Source organism: Podarcis cretensis (assembly GCF_951804945.1).
Source record: "Podarcis cretensis genome assembly, chromosome: 5".
NCBI classification, from domain to species: domain Eukaryota; kingdom Metazoa; phylum Chordata; class Lepidosauria; order Squamata; family Lacertidae; genus Podarcis; species Podarcis cretensis.
The window spans coordinates 11,886,545-11,906,420 of NC_137174.1; the positions used below are offsets into that span (position 1 = coordinate 11,886,545).

Sequence of the window (19,876 nt, forward strand, 5' to 3'; positions counted from 1 at the left end):
TTGCGGATGTTCAGAAACAAACAACCCATTTTCTGAAAGCGGGAAGGGGGTGTTACCACTTGCCGAAGCTAATTCAGGATGCAGCACAGAAAGGGGGAAACTTTTCCAGTTCAGGGGCCGCCGTCCGTTCCAGGCAACTTTCTAAGGGCCACATGACAGGAGTGGGTGGGGCCAGTATCAAAAGTGGGTGTGACTACAAGTGTAAAGCTTACCTTTGTACAGCAAGCTATTTTTAGCACACCAATCTTAAGGTAAAGAGGTAAAGGGGACCCCTGACCATTAGGTCCAGTCGTGACTGACTCAGGGGTTGCAGCGCTCATCTCGCTTTATTGGTCGAGGGAGCCAGCGAACAGCTTCCGGGTCATGTGGCCAGCATGACTAAGCCGCTTCTGGTGAACCAGAGTAGCGCACAGAAACGCCGTTGACCTTCCCGTCGGAGTGGTACCTATTTATCTACTTGCACTTTGACGTGCTTTCAAACTGCTAGGATGGCAGGAGCAGGGACTGAGCAACGGGAGCTCACCCCGTCATGGGGATTAGAACCGCCGACCTTCTGATCGGCAAGTCCTAGGCTCTGTGGTTTAACCCACAGTGCCACCCGCGTCCCTTCTTAGGGAATCTTAGGGAAGTTTTAATGTTTGATGTTCTATTTATTATTATTATTATTATTATTATTATTATTATTATTATCATCATCATCATCATCCTGCATCCAGGCAGGCAAGAGGAATTATCAGGGTTCAAGGAAACAGTCCAGACAGGCATAAACACCTACAGAGGTGTTTATGTGGGTGGAACAGGGCCAGCGAATGGGGGTAGCCTGGGGAGAATCCCAAGGGCCAAACAGTGAGGTCTGGGGGCCACGTGTGCCCCCCCCCAGATCCGAGGTTCCCCTCCCATGCAGTCGCTGCACACTGATCAATTGTGAAGCTGAGATTATATTAACTGAGAGGAAATCCTTTTGTGAACAAAATCAAAGTTATTCTATTTATATTTGTACCCTTTGAAATGCCTACGTGCGGGAACCATCCAAGCCTCAACGTGGCTATGAATTTACTTGGGTGGCTGTTTCAGGCACACACACACACACACACACACACACACACACGACACCGTGTTATTTAGAAGTCACGATTTTAACACAGCTCGAAAATTATGCTACAGATGGAGCGCTTCCGTATGCAACGTCATTCGGCTCAGCTTGCGATACGGGCAAACGCTTGCAGGCATACACACTTATGGCGTGTGGGTGGGTGGGTGTTCCTGACGCTGGCCCAGGCCCACAGTGATGCTGTCAGAATTGCATAGGGCAAACATGAAAGGCAGGTGGCACATGAATGCGCGGAATGGGAATCCGGCAAATCCAGTCCTCTTTGTACTTCTTATCGGCTGCTCGGCGAAGGCCGACGATCAGGATTGCAAAGCGCTTTTGAAACGAGCAAAACGTGTAACAACAGTGCAGCATCTTCAATTGGAGAAGGTCTAAAGGGCTTAAGTCTAGCTCTGAAACCTACACTGGTATTCCTCCTTTCCAATGCAGGCTCCTGTGCAGCAGGGAGGGGGTCAAAGGCACATCCGAGTCTTCCTCCTGCTCATCATCACCGCTCCAGAACGGAGGGGAGAGCTGCATCTTCTTCAGACTCCTGCCTTCACCAGGTTTCTATAACCAGAGCAATCCCTATGTTTCCCATAGGACTGGGCTGCATTCATGCCTCTCTGGTGCCCGTTTTGCTGCACACACCCCATCCAGTGTTTGAAATTAGCCGTGCGCATTCTGGACCTGGTTATCGACCGCTTGAAGATGGCTGGGCGCCAAGATGGGACCTGAAATCTCCACCACCTGGAAGTGCATGCCTGGGGATCACTGAATCAGGAGTGTTTTCGCACACTAATACCACACCCTGTAGAATTCTATCAGGTATATTTTATCTGTACAATTGGAATGAATTTCGGGAAGCAAACTGCTTTTGTTGTGCAGCCTGAGCAGGAGCAGTCACCATTAAGAAAAAGAGGTCAGAATAGGCCAATATATATGTGTGGCTTGTCCCCTGGATCACGGGACTTTTCTTCAAGTTCTCAAAGCTCTTATCCTTGCTCAAGGTTGTCATCTGAACTTACCAGATGTTTAACTGAGAATCACAGTCACCCCATCATTTGAAAAATAAAGACTTTAGAGTCGTCTTACCCCAAAATGGCAACTAGACATGTCTAGACAACTAGACATTGGCAAAATCCAGCATCGCTTGAGCTCTGCGAGTGCAGCTTTCTCCCAATTGAAGTGCAGAGTGTTTGAGGACCAGGACACCCGCAGGCAAACCAAAATGCTTGTTTACAAAGCTATTGTACTACCAACCTTACTGTATGCTTGTGAAACATGGACCACTTACAAACGCCATCTCCAACTCCTAGAAAGATTCCATCAACGGTGTTTCCGAAAAATTTTACACATCACTTGGAAAGACAGGCTAACTAATGCCAGTGTACTGGAAGAAGCAAAGATCACCAGTGTCAAAGCAATGATTCTTCAACATAAACTTAGTTGGACTGGTCATGTTGTGCGGATGCCTGATTATTGTCTTCCAAAGCAACTACTCTATTCTAAACTTAAAAATGGAAAGCGTAATGCTGGTGGTCAACAAAAGAGGTTCAAAGACTGTCTCAAGGCAAATCTAAAAAAATGTAGTATAGACACCAACAACCGGGAAACACTTGCCTGCGAGAGCTCCAATTGGAGAACAGCCTTTACCAAAGGTGTCATGGGCTTTGAAGACACTCAAACTCAGGACGCAAGTGGGAAACATGCTAAGAGGAAGGCACGCTTGGCAAATCCACACCGTGATCAACTCCCACCCGGAAACCAATGTCCCCACTGTGGAAGGACGTGTGGATCCAGAATTGGCCTCCACAGTCACTTACAGACTCACTGTTAAGACCGTGTTTATGGAAGACAAGTCATCTTCCATAAGTGATCTTCCATACAAGTGATCGCCAAAGAAGAAGATCCCAAAATGGCAACTAAACATTCTGTTTTGCCAACTGTAGCCTTGGTTTAAGGAGTTTGTAGATCTGAGTTTCTAACAGTGACCACATCACTGAGCAGTGAATCTTGGGCTCTGGAGGCAGCCTCCAAGTGACCATCCAAAATGAAAGAAACCTGGTCAAGTGCTGGCCCCTTGGAATTTCTCACTTAATCAGAGAAGGGATGTGCACATACCGCTTGATCTTGTGGCCCACCCCTGTGATAGTAGCATGCAGTCAAAATCTCTGCCTAACATACCAGCTGAGACATGCAGTTACTAAGGAGATTTCCTGCAATTGCCTGACCTCAGCGTGATCACACAGATATGGGTCCTGCTGCACGTTGAAGGGTGGCGAGATCTTTGCTAATAATACAGATCGGTAGAATGTCTTGCAGAGATTATCCTGCTGCATGCAAGACAGACAGGGTTTCCCTTGTGCAATGGGCTTTGCCTAGGGCCACGCTATTCAAAAACCAGCATCGGTTTCCCATGATGTGACAACTGAGATTCCATAGTCCTTAGCACTCACATTTGGCACAAGTTGCAGTTGGACATGACTCATAAAGTGTTCAAGAGACGTGCTCAGGATATGCAATCCCAGGAATGCAAAAGCAGGAAAGACTTGCTCACAAGTCTATTGGCATCATATTTCATGCTGTCAAACAGGAACCGGGAAATTTGTTTCATGCCCTGCAACATTTTATAAATAAAACAGTGATGTTACAAGTGCAAAACAAGTGTCCATATTTTCACACCAAAGGTAGGTGCCTAATCCTAACAGAAGGCTTTACTATGTGTCGCCTGCCCAGCACAATCCTGGATTTTGTGTTTTTGCATGATATCAGTTCCACCAGTAAGAAGGCAATTGTTCTGCAAAGGCAGTTGAGTTGCACTCTGTCCATTCTCGTTATTAACAAGGAAATTTTCAGGTTATTGCTATGCTGCTATAGCTGACCGCGCGTCCAGGGCAATTCAGGGCTTCTGCAAATTGCAGATCTATTGTCTCAGCTCTGCTGACACTGGAATCTAAACAAACACTGCCTGGCATGCTTTTACCCAAGTAAACTTTGTTTCAGCAACTTTCCTTTTTCAACGCTACAAAAGGCACACCCCTCGCCCCATCTCCAAACTTGATGTTTGTTGAATTTGTTTATTTATTACATTTCTAATCCCCCTTTTCTCCCCAGCAGCTCAAGGTGGTTCTCCTCCCCATTTTATATGCACAACAACCCTGTGATGTAGGTTAGATTGAGAGGCAGTGACTGGCCGAAGGTAGTGAGCTGCACAACTGGGTGGGGGTTTGAACCCTGGCCCCCCAGATCACACTCCAATGCTCTAACCATTAAGCCATACCATCCCTGCTCCTTTCCCAAGCCCACCTTGAACTGATTTTGCGGAATTGCATACATTCAGCCACAGGAGTCTGCTGAAGGGGAAATAATGAATAAAATGTTTAGACACAATCATTCAGTTTTTGAGAAATAATTAGACGTTGTATATAGGGTGGTCCAACGCCAGCCCTTAGGGCCTTTTGGGGCAGCCCTCAGCAACATTTGAGCTGGATTGTCCAGTGTAAAAGATGACAGACTCCCAAAACCACAGTTGGGACAGACAATCCTGTCATTCAAGAGTAGCCCAGAATCTTTTTGTGTGTGTGGTTTTATTTATGTATTTATTATTAATGTTGCAATACATATATGAGATCTTTACATATTGATAGGTAAAGGTAAAGGGACCGCTGACCATTAGGTCCAGTCGTGACTGACTCTGGGGTTGCGACGCTCATCTCGCTTTATTGGCCAAGGGAGCCGGTGTACAGCTTCCGGGTCATGTGGCCAGCATGACTAACCCGCCTCTGGCGAACCAGAGCAGTGCACAGAAACACCGTTTACCTTCCCGCTGGAGCAGTACCTATTTATCTACTTGCACTTTGACGTGCTTTTGAACTGCTAGGTTGGCAGGAGCAGGGACTGAGCAACGGGATCTCACCCCATTGCAGGGATTCGAACTGCCGACCTTCTGATCGGCAAGTCCTAGGCTCTGTGGTTTAACCCACAGCGCCACCCGCGTCCCTTACATATTGATACATATACATTATATTCGTATTTTCACATTTCATTATGTACCAACATTTATCCGTTTCTTATTTCTTGCCCTGTGTCTTCCCTCCACCTGTGTGTGACTTCCTTGTTATTATTTTGTAACTTTATTATTGAGATTGTAATTTTGTATCTTAATAATTAAACACTCAGCCTTATACAGTGGTGCCTCGCAAGACGAAATTAATCCGTTCCGTGAGGCTCTTCGTATAGCGGTTTTTTCGTCTTGCGAAGCAAGCCCATTGACAGCTTAGCGGATTAGCGCTATTAGCGGTTTAGCGGCTTTTAGCGGATCAGCTGATAAGCGGCTTAGCGGCTTAGGAAAAGGGGGGGAAAGGGGAAAAAACCCCGCAGGAACTCGCAAGACATTTTCGTCTTGCGAAGCAAGCCCACAGGGAAATTCGTTTTGCGAAGCACCTCCAAAACGGAAAACCCTTTCGTCTAGCGGGTTTTCCGTCTTGCGAGGCGTTCGTCTTGCGGGGCACCACTGTATATCTGTTTAGCTTAACTTACCGTAACTTTGTGAAATCAGTCTATATGTATCAATACATTGTTGTTGGAGCATCTTTCGGTCGTGTATTCTTCTACACATCTCCATTTCTGTTTGAGATTTTGATTAGATTGCATTCTAATTCTTGCCGTCAGTTTTGCTAATTCAATCATTTTATAAAAAAATTTATATTGCCAATCTTTCAATGTTGGTACTTCTTCTGATTTCCACAGAGTCACAGAGTTGGAAAGGGACCTCAAGGGTCATCCAACCTCTGCTTAAAAATCTCCAAGGAACGAGGAGTCCACAATCTCCCAGGGGAGGCAATTCCACTGCTGAAAGCCTGTAAACTGTCAGAAAATTCTTCCTGGTGTTTAGTCGGAATCTCCTTTTTTGTAACTTGGAAGCCCATTGCATGTACAGTGGTGCCCCGCAAGACGAACGCCTCGCAAGACGGAAAACCCGCTAGACGAAAGGGTTTTCCGTTTTGGAGGCGCTTCGCAAAACGAATTTCCCTATGGGCTTGCTTCGCAAGACACAAATGTCTTGCGAGTTCCTGCGGATTCCCCCCCCTTTTTCCCCTTTTCCTAAGCCGCTAAGCCGCTTAACAGCTGATCGCTAAAAGCCGCTAAACCGCTAATAGCGCTAATCCGCTAAGCTGTCAATGGGCTTGCTTCGCAAGACGAAAAAACCACTATACGAAGAGCCTCACGGAACGGATTAATTTCGTCTTGCGAGGCACCACTGTACAGTCGTACCTCGGGTAAAGAACTTAATTCGTTCTGGAGGTCCGTTCTTAACCTGAAACTGTTCTTAACCTGAAGCACCACTTTAGCTAAAGGGGCCTCCATCTGCCTCCGCGCCGCCAGAGCACGATTTCTGTTCTCATCCTGAAGCAAAGTTCTTAACCCAAGGTACTATTTCTGGGTTAGCGGACTCTGTAACCTGAAGCGTCTGTAACTTGAAGCGTTTGTAACCCGAGGAACCCTGTATGGTCGAGAAACCAAGAAGGAACTGGGTACAGAGGGGCTTGGGGTCTCCAAAGGCAGCAAACTGAGCGCTAGGTCCAAGACCAATTTCACACCCATAGGTGCAGCCCAAGCTAGGGAAACCCAGTCTACAGCCCCCGCTAATTCTGAGGCAGAGATGCTCAGCAAGACCTCCCAGACCGTTTAGGCCTCTTCAGGATAATGGTATGAGAGGGAGCAAGGTCACTCGCTGGTCATTAAGAAGGCAAGTATCTGAGTTGACCTCTGGCTAACCCAGAGTCCAAGAGTGTCAACTGCATCTGTGAGCATTAGCCACTGTGGGAGGTCTAGCTAGGCAACTCCTCTGTTCCTAGTGTGAAGAAAGCACACCAATTAGCAGGATTTTAAATGCTCTCTCTTTTCAGCTAGATCTAAGGCTTAGCCCTATTAACTCTTTCCAGGGGTGTGCCACTGAGGCAGTCAGAAGGAGATCCCATGTTTCACAGACCAGCACATTTAAACAGATCCTTGCTACATTCATCAGAGTCTGGGAGACGGTCAAGGCAGGGGTGGGCCAGATCCCATCCCAAGCAGAAAGTCCAAGTATAAAAACCTGCTACCCTAGGACTCAAGTAAAGTCCTCTCTATTCAGTCAGCCCATATAGCTAATAGATCCTATTTGCTTTTGGGGCAACAGCATCTAAGCATTTCAGCGGCAATCAACCATAATTTGTGCCACAAAGAAAAAGGAGGCAGGGTTTCCCACAACAGCCACTTTAGTAATCAAAGTCAGGATTGTAGCATCTGCCTAGTGCCTGAAGACGAGAGCTCTAAAATAACAGAGGCAAGCTTGTCCGGACAGGATTTTAAGAGCACGCTAAGGTGCCAAATACACTGGTACATCGGGTTAAGTACTTAATTCGTTCCAGAGGTCCGTACTTAACCTGAAACTGTTCTTAACCTGAAGCACCACTTTAGCTAATGGGGGCCTCCCGCTGCTGCCCCACCGCTGGAGCACAATTTCTGTTCTCATCCTGAAGCAATGTTCTTAACCTGAAGCACTATTTCTGGGTTAGCGGAGTCTGTAACCTGAAGCGTATGTAACCCGAGGTACCACTGTAATAAAGTGCACTCAGGCTAGCGCTCAAAAAACACAGATGAGCAGCGAAGCCTTTCAATGAAGTTTGCCACAACCACAACACTGAGCAAAGAAGGCACTCAGGCCAGGAAAGGCTGCGGTTGCAAAAGGGCGAGAAGATGCTCCACTCCGGGGGTCGCCAACGTGGCGCCCTCCAGCTGCTGTTTTAGGACTGCAATTCCTACCAGGCCCCAGTTGTGCTGCAATAACAGCTGTTGGCCACCCTTTAACTCCTCTGCTCCTGAACAAACAGGAAGCTGAGGCAGAGGAGGGAGATTGGCAAAGGGCACCCCCCCCCCTCCGAGTAGGGCTGGGCCATATAGCGATATATCGTCCAAAACCGGTTTGAAATCCATATAGCGATATCAGTTTCAAAGTTTTTGACCTGGCAATATTTCGTGAATCATGATACGTGTTAGGGCTGGGCGGTTTCAAGGCTGTATCATATTGGTTTCCTATGTTTTTGATCTGGCAATACACTGCGAATCATGACATGTGTGTGCTATGCAAAAATCACCATGTGAGGGGAAACCATGAAGCCAGGCAATGCCTCTATGTAGCTCCATCCTTATTTCAGAAATTGTGATATATCAGTATATTGTGATGTTTAGCCGGTGATATATTGTGATGTTGAAAACCAGGTATCACCCAGCCCCAGAGTTAAATTTTTTCCAGTTTTCGTGTCTCTTTTCAGTAGAATGCTGTGGTGCTCAAGCTTGCTAACAAACCTAGAAAAAGTGTGTGTGTGTGTATAACAACTATTAACAAGAATAATTAGTTTATTTCAGGGAGGGTGGGTGGTTTTTTACCATAGGTCATGGGTAGGCAAACTAAGGCCCGGGGGCCGGATGCGGCCCAACTGCCTTCTCAATCCGGCCTACAGACGGTCTGGGAATCAGCGTGTTTTTACATGAGTAGAATGTGTCCTTTTATTTAAAATGCATCTCTGGGTTATTTGTGGGGCGTAGGAATTCGTTCATTCTCTCCCCCCCCCCAAAATATATATAGTCCAGCCCACCACACGGTCTGAGGGATGGTGGACCGGCCCCCTGCTGAAAAAGTTTGCTGACCCCTGCCATACGTACTGATTACAAACTACCCATTTCCCCCTCACATCCAATGAAGACATTACAGTGAAGTCAATATTTCCACTTGGCACAAAACACCAGACGTTTTGAATCACTGGGGCACGGGGAACTCCTGGGAGGAACCCAAATTCCATTACTGAAAGTAGCAGCTATTTTAATTAAGGACGCCCCTTTGCCCCAGAAATAAATCAGGCTGATTCGAGTGTTCCAACAGAACGCTCTGCAAACTACAAGGGCTCCCATCATTTGCAGATGGAAATTGAAGAGGCCGCCTTGTTTCGGAAGGGGGTGTTTGAATTTCAAACTCTCATTCTACAGCACTCACCCCCTTCCCCCCATTTCCATGAGCCAGGCAACTGGCGGACATATTATACTTTGTGGATTAACCATTTACTGGAGGTAAACTTATATTGCAATATGACAGCCTGATATTAAACACAGATCCCTAATACACTGCACACAATTTCCACAGCTGTCTATAACCCAGATGTTTTTAATATTTTTGCCCTAGAGTTTCTCGTTTTAAATTGGATTGGAAACTGCAGGGGAACATGGGATTCCTGTCCACCGAGTTCCTTAGAAAGAACTAAGATGAGGGAATTTCAGCAATTTTTCAGCTCTTGAGACAGCGACAACATTTGGGGAGGCTTTGAAGTGACGCCATTAGACAAGGAACATCTAGAGAGACAGTCTTATCTAATGTTAATTCAGGTTATCAGAAGAATGTTGTTTCAACTGCCTTGCCAAGGCACAATGGTTATTTACAGAGCTTAATTATATTCAGCCAAAAACATATGCTTCCTACAGATATCTCAGAAGATCACGACCATTGCATTCCTAAGGCCTGAGCGATGCTCGCAGGGAAATAAAACTGATTCTGACTACCAGCTAACTAGGCATATGTAGGCAGCGACTAAGCTTGACATATTGCTGGGAGTTGGGTAGGAAAAACCTGCTTTGATACATAGATCTGAGCTCATGTTTTCTTCCCTGGTTCCATGTGCTATGACATGCAAATAGGACGGAGGCAGAAGACTTGGAAACGCTGGCCGTAAATGGAAAAAGGCAGTTGAAGTAAGTATGATTGAATGGGCTTCAAATGGAGCAAGGAGGGTTGAATTAATGCAAATGTTACGGCAAAACAAAAGCAGGCAGCTACGTAAGTCGCCTTTACGAAAACAATTCCAGGTATAGAATTGTACAGTTCTAACTAGGTAGCCAGAATGTGGGGAAAGGGAGGGTTATTTCTTTATTAGGAGATGTGCCATTCAGTTAGATTACAGGGAGAAATTCAACAGGTGATGTTAAAGGCACTAAGCCATGAGAGAGAAAGCAAACTTGTTAACCCATTCTTAGAAAGTCACCATAAGTTCTTCTGAAGGGTCTTGCAGAAAAGCGAATTTAGGGTTTGGATTCAGTCTTTTTGGCAATTGGGCCAGATCCGGCCCCCGGGCCCTAGTTTGCCTACCCATGGCAGTGGGGCACGGCAATTCAATCAAAACCCAGTACTTTGGGAGGGTTTGCCATCCTACCCTTTTCCTGATGTAAAACTGCTATATTAGGGTTAAAAAAAGGTAAGTCCAGTCAAAGGGACTGTTCAGGGAAGTTTTTAATGTGTGACATTTTAATGTATTTTTAATCTTTGTTGGAAGCTGCCCAGAGTGGCTGGGGAAACCCAGCCAGATGGGCGGGGTACAAATAATAAATTATTATTAATTATCATCATCATCATCATCATCATCATCATCAAAGGCGACTATGGGGTTGCGGCGCTCATCTCGCTTTCAGGCTGAGGGAGCTGGTGTTTGTCCACAGATAGCTTTCCGGGCTATGTGGCCAGCAGGACTAAACTGCTTCTGGAGCAACGGGGCACTGTGACAGAAGCCAGAGCGCACGGAAATGCCGTTTTCCTTTCTGCCTCAGCGGTACCTATTTATCTACTTGCACTGGTGTGCTTTCGAACTGCTAGGTTGGCAAGAGCTGGGACAAAGCAACAGGAGTTCACCCTGTTGTGAGGATTCGAACCGCCAACCTTCTGATCGGCAAGCCCAAGAGGCTCAGTGGTTTAGACCACAGCGCCACCCGCGTTTACCTGCTATTATAGGAGCACTAGAGGCAAATGTTATTTCACTTTCTTGGTCTTCTTCTTCTTCTTCTTCTTCTTTTTCTTGGGACAAGGCAAACTCCTCCATCTGCTTCTCCCAGAGTTAGTTTTCCCAGATGTGCTCCACATCATGGAGAAAACATGTTGCCCCACTTAACTTTTGCCACATATTTCAAAGGATTGTTTTGATGCCAGAGAAGGCTTTTAATAGCTGTGAAAGAGATAAATTTCTCAGGACCAAAAATAAATCTCCCCACTATGGCTGACACACACAGAGAAAATGCTTCCTATTATGGTAATCAAGGCCGAATACTCCTCCTGATCACAGTGGACTTTTAATTAGCAAGCTGACAATATTTTCTGTAGCTTCTCTCTTCCTGCAACTTTGATACTTTACGTTCAAAAACGGCATTAAAAACGTTGTTAACATACTGTGTTTTCCCGACACTGATTGGTTCCAATATGCATGTTTGAGGCAGCGAAGGAGGAGTGATAGTGGTGGAATCCTGCACCAAAAGGCATGGCAGTATGCACTATTCCTTGGATCCAGGTCTCCAGCATTACTACTCCAGAGTTTCTGCATGTGCTGTAGCAGTGAGAAGCAGATAGGGCTCATCCACCTGGGAAGGCAGCCCATCTAGGAGAAGGAACACTCTGATCCTTAACCTCCATTGCCTTGAGGGATATCTTCAGGATAAGAAAAAGCTAAGGACTAAACACTACACAAGGGACGCGAGTGGCACTGTGGGTTAAACCACAGAGCCTACGACTTGCCGATCAGAAGGTCGGCGGTTCGAATCCCCGCAACGGGGTGAGCTCCCATTGCTCGGTCCCTGCTCCTGCTGACCTAGCAGTTCGAAAGCATGTCAAAGTGCAAGTAGATAAATAGGTACCGCTCTGGCGGGAAGGTAAACAGCATTTCCGTGCACTGCTCTGGTTTGCCAGAAGCGGCTTAGTCATGCTGGCCACATGACCCGGAAGCTGTACGCCGGCTCCCTCGGCCAATAAAGCGAGATGAGCGCCGCAACCCCAGAGTCGGTCACGACTGGACCTAATGGTCAGGGGTCCCTTTACCTTTACCTTTCAACACTACACAAATCCAGAGTGGAGTCCAGAAGATGATACCTTGTACGCCTCCTTCCAGCAACTCCCGCAGCCAAGCTGGTGCCAATCATATTGCTCTGCTTTCCTTTGGACCCCATCTGCGAGGCCGAGAGCAGAATTGTATCATCTGGGCGGCCCAGGACCCCCAAACACACTGCCCAGGCTTGCACACCACAGGAAGTCTCTTCGGTGTTGCGGTTTGATTTCACCCTCAGCGGTACACTCCATTGTCTCTTGAGGCAGACAGATGACAACAACATAAAGGTAAGGTAAAGGTAAAGGTACCCCTGCCCGTAGGGGCCAGTCTTGACAGACTCTGGGGTTGTGCGCCCATCTCACTTAAGAGGCCAGGGGCCAGCGCTGTCCAGAGACACTTCCGGGTCACGTGGCCAGCGTGACATCGCTGCTCTGGCCAGAGCCAGAGCCAGAGCCGCACACGGAAACGCCGTTTACCTTCCCGCCAGTAAGCGGTCCCTATTTATCTACTTGCACCCGGAGGTGCTTTCGAACTGCTAGGTTGGCAGGCGCTGGGACCGAGCAGCGGGAGCGCACCCCGCCGCAGGCATTCAAACCGCCAACCTTTCGATCGGCAAGCCCTAGGCGCTGAGGCTTTTACCCACAGCGCCACCTGCGTCCCTTGACAACAACATATGCACATTAAATCTCACAAGTGTTTTGAGCCTATGTTCGTATGTCATCTGATACGGCTACCGTGTTGTGTTCCATTTCTGCTGCTCCTTTTCTTGGCTCAGACTTTACCAATCCCGCACCAGCCTTTGCAGAAGATGATTTTTAAAGTTTCGGAAGGCCGCAGAGTAAATATCAACACGGGGCAGCCATTAATGTGATGAGAACCTATGCATCTGAGGCATCCATCCAATAACATTACCCTGGAAGTAAGTCTCCCTGAACTCAATGAAGCTTACTATTGAGTAGACACGTGTATAGAATGGCATTGGGATTCCCCAAAGAGATGATGGACAAACATTTGCCATGTTATCTCAGGGCTTGTGCAAAGGTCCCATTTCTCCTCCAGCGTCACATGAAATGTTTTTCATCTAAAAGTGCAAAGGACACGCTACAGGCACCAAACTGCAAGTACTGCAAAACTAAGCTGCTTTTGGAAACGGGTGCTGGAATCTTCCTGTTGCCTTAGCAACAGGCCCTCTAAACTTGTTTTTTTTAACACAAAAAACCATTACGATTTCAAAAAGCTTGTTCCCATCTTCTTCTGGAGTTGGGCTTTAGTTAAATAGGGCTCACACTCCAAGGTAAGTGGGTAGCCTTCATCTGGGCACAACCTTGCTCAAAAACTTTTCCTGGCATCTCAAAACACACCCCATCACCTTGGCAACATCTGTCTGCCCAGGCCAAAGAATTATTCTCTGATGGTCCATCAACCCCTTTTGTCATGTCAACAGATTTGTTCCTCACTAGGCCATCAGGCTGGTTTGCAAAAGCCATCCCAGGGATTCCTTGTCTGGAACAGTTCTGCAGCTTGGGCTTCCATCCATATCCCAATTAATCGAAATCCTACCATTTATTCATTTCTAGAGTTTAGGGGAGGTCCCCACCCCCATACCAAGTGGGCCGCAAGAGTACTTCAACATGGAATCCGCAGACCTTGTTGCATAGTGGTGGGGAAGCAAGGCCAAAATGTGATTCTCCCAGCCAAGCTTCCTTCCCCAAGCTGGCAAAGTGAGGTGCTGTGGTTTAGGAAGGAGGCATAAAGCTCTGGCAGAGTCCTAGAGCCCTCCCATCTTCTTCCCAAACATGGGAAAGCACTAACAAGGCTTTGTGAAGGACGGAGGAGGACTCTAGGACCCTGCCAGAGCCTCACACCTTCTTCCCAAATCCCAGCGTGGTGGAACGGCAGCAGGAGGGCTGTGGGCCTCAAATGTAGCTGAGGGGCACCCGAAAATGCCTCAAGGGCCGCACATTGGATTATGATCCCTCTCAGTACCAAACCCAGGCTCACTAGGACCAAAAGATAGACCAAGAACATTCCAGCTCATCCAAGAGTGCCTGGTCTGTATACCAACCACCCCACAAAACCACCTTATCCAGAAAAGGGATGTTATCAACCAGCAAAGGATTACAGAGTTCATGCAGATCCAAGGAAGGATTATTCAGCAGCAGAGATAACACTGCCTAGTCTGGATTCGCTGGAATTTTCAAGACTTGCAGGGGAAGCGGGCAGTATCCAGTCTGAGCACTCAAGGCAGGATTATTTTGCAGCTCCAAGGGTGCCTGCTGGCTGAAACATTCTCCCTCTGAGGCAGCAATGGAATATATTGCATCTGCAGAGAGCTGGAGCCAACTGAATATATATTGTTGTCTGCCACCCCAATCTCAATGGCGTAAGGAGGCCCGGTGTGAAGCTGGCAGAGCTTGGTCACATGGTTGGGGTGAAAAGGTACAAGTCGCCTGACCACTTTTCTCCTCAGCTGGTCCATCTGAGTCTCCACCACATCTTTTGGGGCACCCCTTTCTTCCCGTCCCCTGGTCACTAGGGTTGGGCAATACCTGGTTTTCAACATCGCAATATCTTCTTCTTCTTCTTTGGCGATCACTCATAGCCAAGTAAGATTGTCTTCCATAAACACGGTCTTAACAGTGAGTCTGTAAGTGACTGTGGAGGCCATTTCTGGATCCACACATCCTTCCACAGTGGGGACATAGGTTTCCGGGCAGGAATTGATCACGGTGAGGGTTTGCCAAATGTGCCTTCCTCTTAGCACATTTCTCCCTTTCATCCTGAGTTTGAGCGTCTTCAAAGCCCATGACACCTTTGGTGAAGGCGGTTCTCCAATTGGAGCATTTGCAGGCCAGTGTTTCCCAGTTGTTGGTGTTTATACTACATTTTTTAAAGATTTGCCTTGAGAGAGTCTTTAAACCTCTTTTGTTGACCACCAGCATTGTGCTTTCCATTTTTTAAGTTCGGAATAGAGTAGTTGCTTTGGAAGACGATAGTCAGGCATCCACACAACATAACCTGCCCAACGAAGTTGATGTTGAAGAATCATTGCTTCAGCATTGGTACTCTTCGCTTCTTCCAGTACACTGGCATTAGTTCACCTGTCTTCCCAAGTGATGTGTAAAAATTTTTTGGAGACACCATTGATGGAGTCTTTCGAGGAGTTTGAGATGCTGTTTATCAGTGGTCCATGTTTCACAAGCATACAGTAAGGTTGGTAGTACAATAGCATTGTAAACAAGCATTTTGGTTTGCCTGTGAATGTCCCGGTCCTCAAACACTCTGCACTTCAATTGGGAGAAAGTTTCACTCACAGAGCTCAGGCAATGCTGGATTTTGGCATCAATGTTGGCCCTTGTGGAAAGATAACTGCCCAGATAGGAGAAGTGATTGACATTTTCCAACATCGCAATATATCATCAGCAAAACATTGTTATATGCTGATGTTACTGATATATCACAATGTCTGAAATAAGGATTGAACTATGTAATCGCATTGGCTGGCTTCACGGTTTTCCCCACATTGTGATTTTTTGCATAGCTCTCAAACATCATGCTTTGCAATATATTGCCAGGTCAAAAGTTACGAAACCATTATCACGATATGGACTTCAAACCGGTTTCGGGTGATATATCAATATAACGTCCAGCCCTACTGGTCATCAGAGACAATATTTCCCAGGCACAGACATGACCACACAAAATCAGAGCCTCAGAAAACAAAAGCCACCAGACTTTTCAGCGCAATGGATCCTAGATGTCACACCTACGGAAAACAGCACATATATGAAAAGTGCGCCGACCTGGATCTTAGAGCTGCATGCAGTCTTAAGCTGAAATTATGCTTGGGCTGAGGCTCTGGGGGCGAATGGAACAACAGGATGTTTGGATTGAGCTTCACAGGAGAAGCAAACAAAGTCAGAAAAGTTTTTAGTGACACCACACGCCCACATGGGAAAACTTATCTACAATAGGCCACCCACGCCTTTCAATTACGACTCAAGTGTTGCCAAATAGCAAAACGCTCTGCTCCCTCCCCAGGCAACCTCTCTAAGGAAAGAGCACTTGATAAGCATTGCTGGAGTCAGAAAGCGGCAATGGCCCTAGTTCACATGTAGGGCTTAACATGGATGAGCAAACTGCAGGCTCTTGGAGAGTTGATCAAGGCTGCTTTGGTCTTTCTGAGTCATTTTGCAGCTTGTGGTTTGTCTGGGAGATTTAAACCACAAGCTGGGTTCAGACAAGACTCTAAGCAAAACTATGGCTCAGTGCTGCAGCAAAATGACTGAGGAGGAGTCACAATCTCCTCTCCAGGAGGCCACACATTTGCACCATGCTGCAGGTGGCGCTGTGGGTCAAACCGCAGAGCCTAGGGCTTGCCTATCAGAAGGTTGGCGGTTTAAATCTCTGCGACGGGGTGAGCTCCGGTTGCTCGGTCCCAGCTCCTGCCAACCTAGCAGTTCAAAAGCACGTCAAAGTGCAAGTAGCTAAATAGGTACCACTCCAGCGGGAAGGTAAACGGCGTTTCCATGTGCTGCTCTGGTTTGCCAGAAGCAGCTTAGTCATGCTGGCCACATGACCCGGAAGCTGTACGCCGGCTCCCTCGGCCAATAAAGTGAGATGAACGCCGCAACCCCAGAGTCGGTCACGACTGGACCTATTGGTCAGGGGTCCCTTTACCTTTACCTATGCTTCGGCTTAGCATTATGTGCAAACAAGGACAATGGATGCAACAAAGCAATTCATCTTCTGAAGCGATACACAGGTTGAAGCTCCTGAGTGGATTCTACCACATCTAGTGATGGCCCGTGTCACAATCTTAAACATTTGGGGAAACAAATGTCTGTTGTGGGGGAGGAAGGGAAAGGAGAATGTTAGCCGCTTTGAGACTCCTTAAAGGGAGTGAAAGGCGGGATATCAAATCCAAACTCTTCTTCTTCTCTTCTTCTTCTAAAAGTGCACGTTGATTTGAAAGAGTGCCCATTTAAATAGATGAGATAATCCTCAGCGGAAGCCTCTCATTGACACCATACATAAATCCTGAAACCCTCCAATGCCAACAGTGGCTTCAGACAGCCAGTTCACAGGACAAACCTTTGTGCCAGTGAAACGTTTGTAACATGAATACATGTTTGAGAAACAAGTTACCATCTGGTGGTTGCAATTATCATATTAGAAATCTTGAACGCCATCCTAGTACTTGCTTGGCAAAGGGAGCTTTGCAGGCACGATAATCTGGCTGGCTGGGCCTGCAAAGCACTCTGGGAAGTGTCTCCCGAGTGCCAACCATCAACTGATCAGTTGGAGGTTTTAAAATGGACTCTGAGGATTCATTTGTTGCCGTTAGCTTTCCCTCCCTGCGTGTTTTTATGCTAGTCACTTCTTGTTTTACAAACAGCAACTTTAAAATTACGTAAGAAATTTCAGCAGCAGGTGGAACAAAGGAAAAACATCAGTCCTGTAACTTGCCAGTTCCAAATAAGCTTTCAGAAAGATGCGTAGGCCTTGTGAACACAGTGTGACAACCACAGAACTAACACAATCTTGGAGAAACGCCATCATACACATTCCTCAAAAGGTCTGGACTGTTTCAAGTCATCAGGGCCCTTGGCCTCCCAGTTCCTTCGGAAGAATAATCTGCGCTGCAGCCCAAATGATAAGGCTGCCACAAACGGCTGTGTTAAACCGTATGCTAAGTGCATCTTCTCAGCAGAATCCAACCCTGCTTTCTCTCCCTTTTCTGCTTTGCTGTTGCAAAAGCATCAGATGCCAAAACACATGATGACCATTGGAAATAGTCATGCGAGGGAACAAATACAGAGCTTGCAAATTCACCTCTCCCCTGGAACAAAGCAAAAATGTTTCATCATAGAGAGAACTTTCCCTAATACAAGTGAGAGAAAAGCTACATAAAAAAAAAAAACACCACAACAACCTCAGACACGCGCAATTCCCTGTCTGGGATACTAAAATTATTTGAGCTAACTGGGAGTCCTGAAGTTTGTACAAACATACCGTAGTTTTTGCTCTGTAAGACTCACTTTTTCCCTCCTAAAAAGTAAGGGGAAATGTGTGCACGTCTTATGGAGCGAATGCAAGCTGCACAGCTATCCCAGAAGCCAGAACAGCAAGAAGGATCGCTGCTTTCACTGCGCAGTGATCCCTCTTGTTGTTCTGGCTTCTGAGATTCAGATTTATTTATTTTTCTTGTTTTCCTCCTCCAAAAACTAGGTGCGTCTTGAGGTCTGGTGCGTCTTATAGAGCGAAAAATATGTTGCTCCGATGACTTGTGGTCTATCTCTGTGCTAGGGATGTTGGATAGCTTGGAAATATCTTTTAAAAGTGACATTTTTGAGACTCACCAGAAGGGCACATTTCAAAGGTTTTACATACTTTTCTTTGCTGCATGTTTTGCGACGTTTACTCTCTGCTAGGGTTCTGTCACCCAAGAGTGCTTGCCCCAAACTTGGGTCTTGACTTCCAGAATTCTTCTGCTATATGATCTGATCTGCTTCAAGTGTCAGTGTAACAATAAAAATAATAATTTATTATTTATACCTCACCCAACTGGTTGGGTTTCCCCACCCACTCTGGGCGGCTCCCAACAGAATGTTAAAAGCACAATAAAACATCAAACATTATAACTTCCCTAAAAAGGGTTGCCTTCAGATGTCTTCTCAAAGTCAGATAGTTGCTTATTTCCTTGACATCTGATGGGAGGGCATTCCACAGGGCCACCACCGAGAAGGCCCTCTGCCTGGTTCCCTGTAACCTCACTTCTCTCAGGGAGGGAACCGTCAGAAGGCCCTCGGCGCTGGACCTCGGCACTGAACGATGGGGGTGGAGACGCTCCTTCAGGTATACTCGGCCGAGGCCATTTAGGGCTTTAAAGGTCAGCACCAACACTTTGAATTGTGCTCGGAAACGTACTGGGAGCCAGTGTAGGTCTTTCGGGACTGGTGTTATGTGGTCTCGGCAACTGCTCCCAGTCACCAGTCTAGCTGCCGCATTCTGGATTAATTGTAGTTTCCGGGTCACCTTCATATGTTAGACATGTATGACCGGGTCTTTAGGCTTGTGCTTGGGCAGTGCCATAGCTACAAGGGGGCTAGCTGAGGTTTTTGCCCCAGGTGAAGCCTCCAGATGGGTGCCATTGAGGCTCCCAGCCTGTGTGTGTGTGTGTATATATACACAAATGCGCACAAGGGGGTGCCAAACTGGATTTTTGGCCAGGGTGAAATAAAGCCTAGTTTCACCCCTGGCTTAGGAATGTAAAAAAAAAGTCCTAGGACGCATCTATCTCCTGTCTACTACTGTGGCTTTGTGGGTTGGGAGCTGTTCCACTGAGCATGCAGTGTGGTTTCAAAACTTGGCACCTTCTCTCTCTTCTGCCTCTGACAGTGGCTGCCGAGATGTGCAAAAGCTGAGTGATGCCTTATTCCTGTCATTCCCCATGGTGGCAACACAAACTCACACCTCCACTTTTCCCCAGCTCCATGCAAAGATCTATTCCTCCCTGGAGTGTCCAGCTTCTCACTTGGCCTCATTTACTTCCTCCCCATTGTTGACTGGCAAAAGGTTCCTTCTTCTGCTCAGTGGGTCTTGAACATGGGGGCCGGTCCACTGTCCCTCAGACCTTGTGGGGAGCTGGACTATATTTTGAAAAATAATGAATGAATTCCTATTCCCCACAAATAACCCAGAGATGCATTTTAAATAAAAGGGTACATTCTACTCATGAAAAAACATGCTGATTCCTGGACTGTCTGCGGGCCAGATTGAGAAGGCCATAGCTGTCAACCGTCCCTTATTTGGCAGGAAAGTCCCTTATCCCAGCGCTGTGTCCCGCTGATGTCCCTTATTGATGATGTCCCTTAAATTTCCTGGG

General features: G+C 46.9%; 1 protein-coding gene across 2 annotated transcripts in view; it reads right to left on the minus strand.

Annotated features, from left to right (window-relative positions):
* Positions 1–19,876, minus strand: part of SORBS1 (sorbin and SH3 domain containing 1) — a 200,782-nt gene that overhangs the window by 156,416 nt on the left and 24,490 nt on the right. The window lies entirely within an intron of this gene.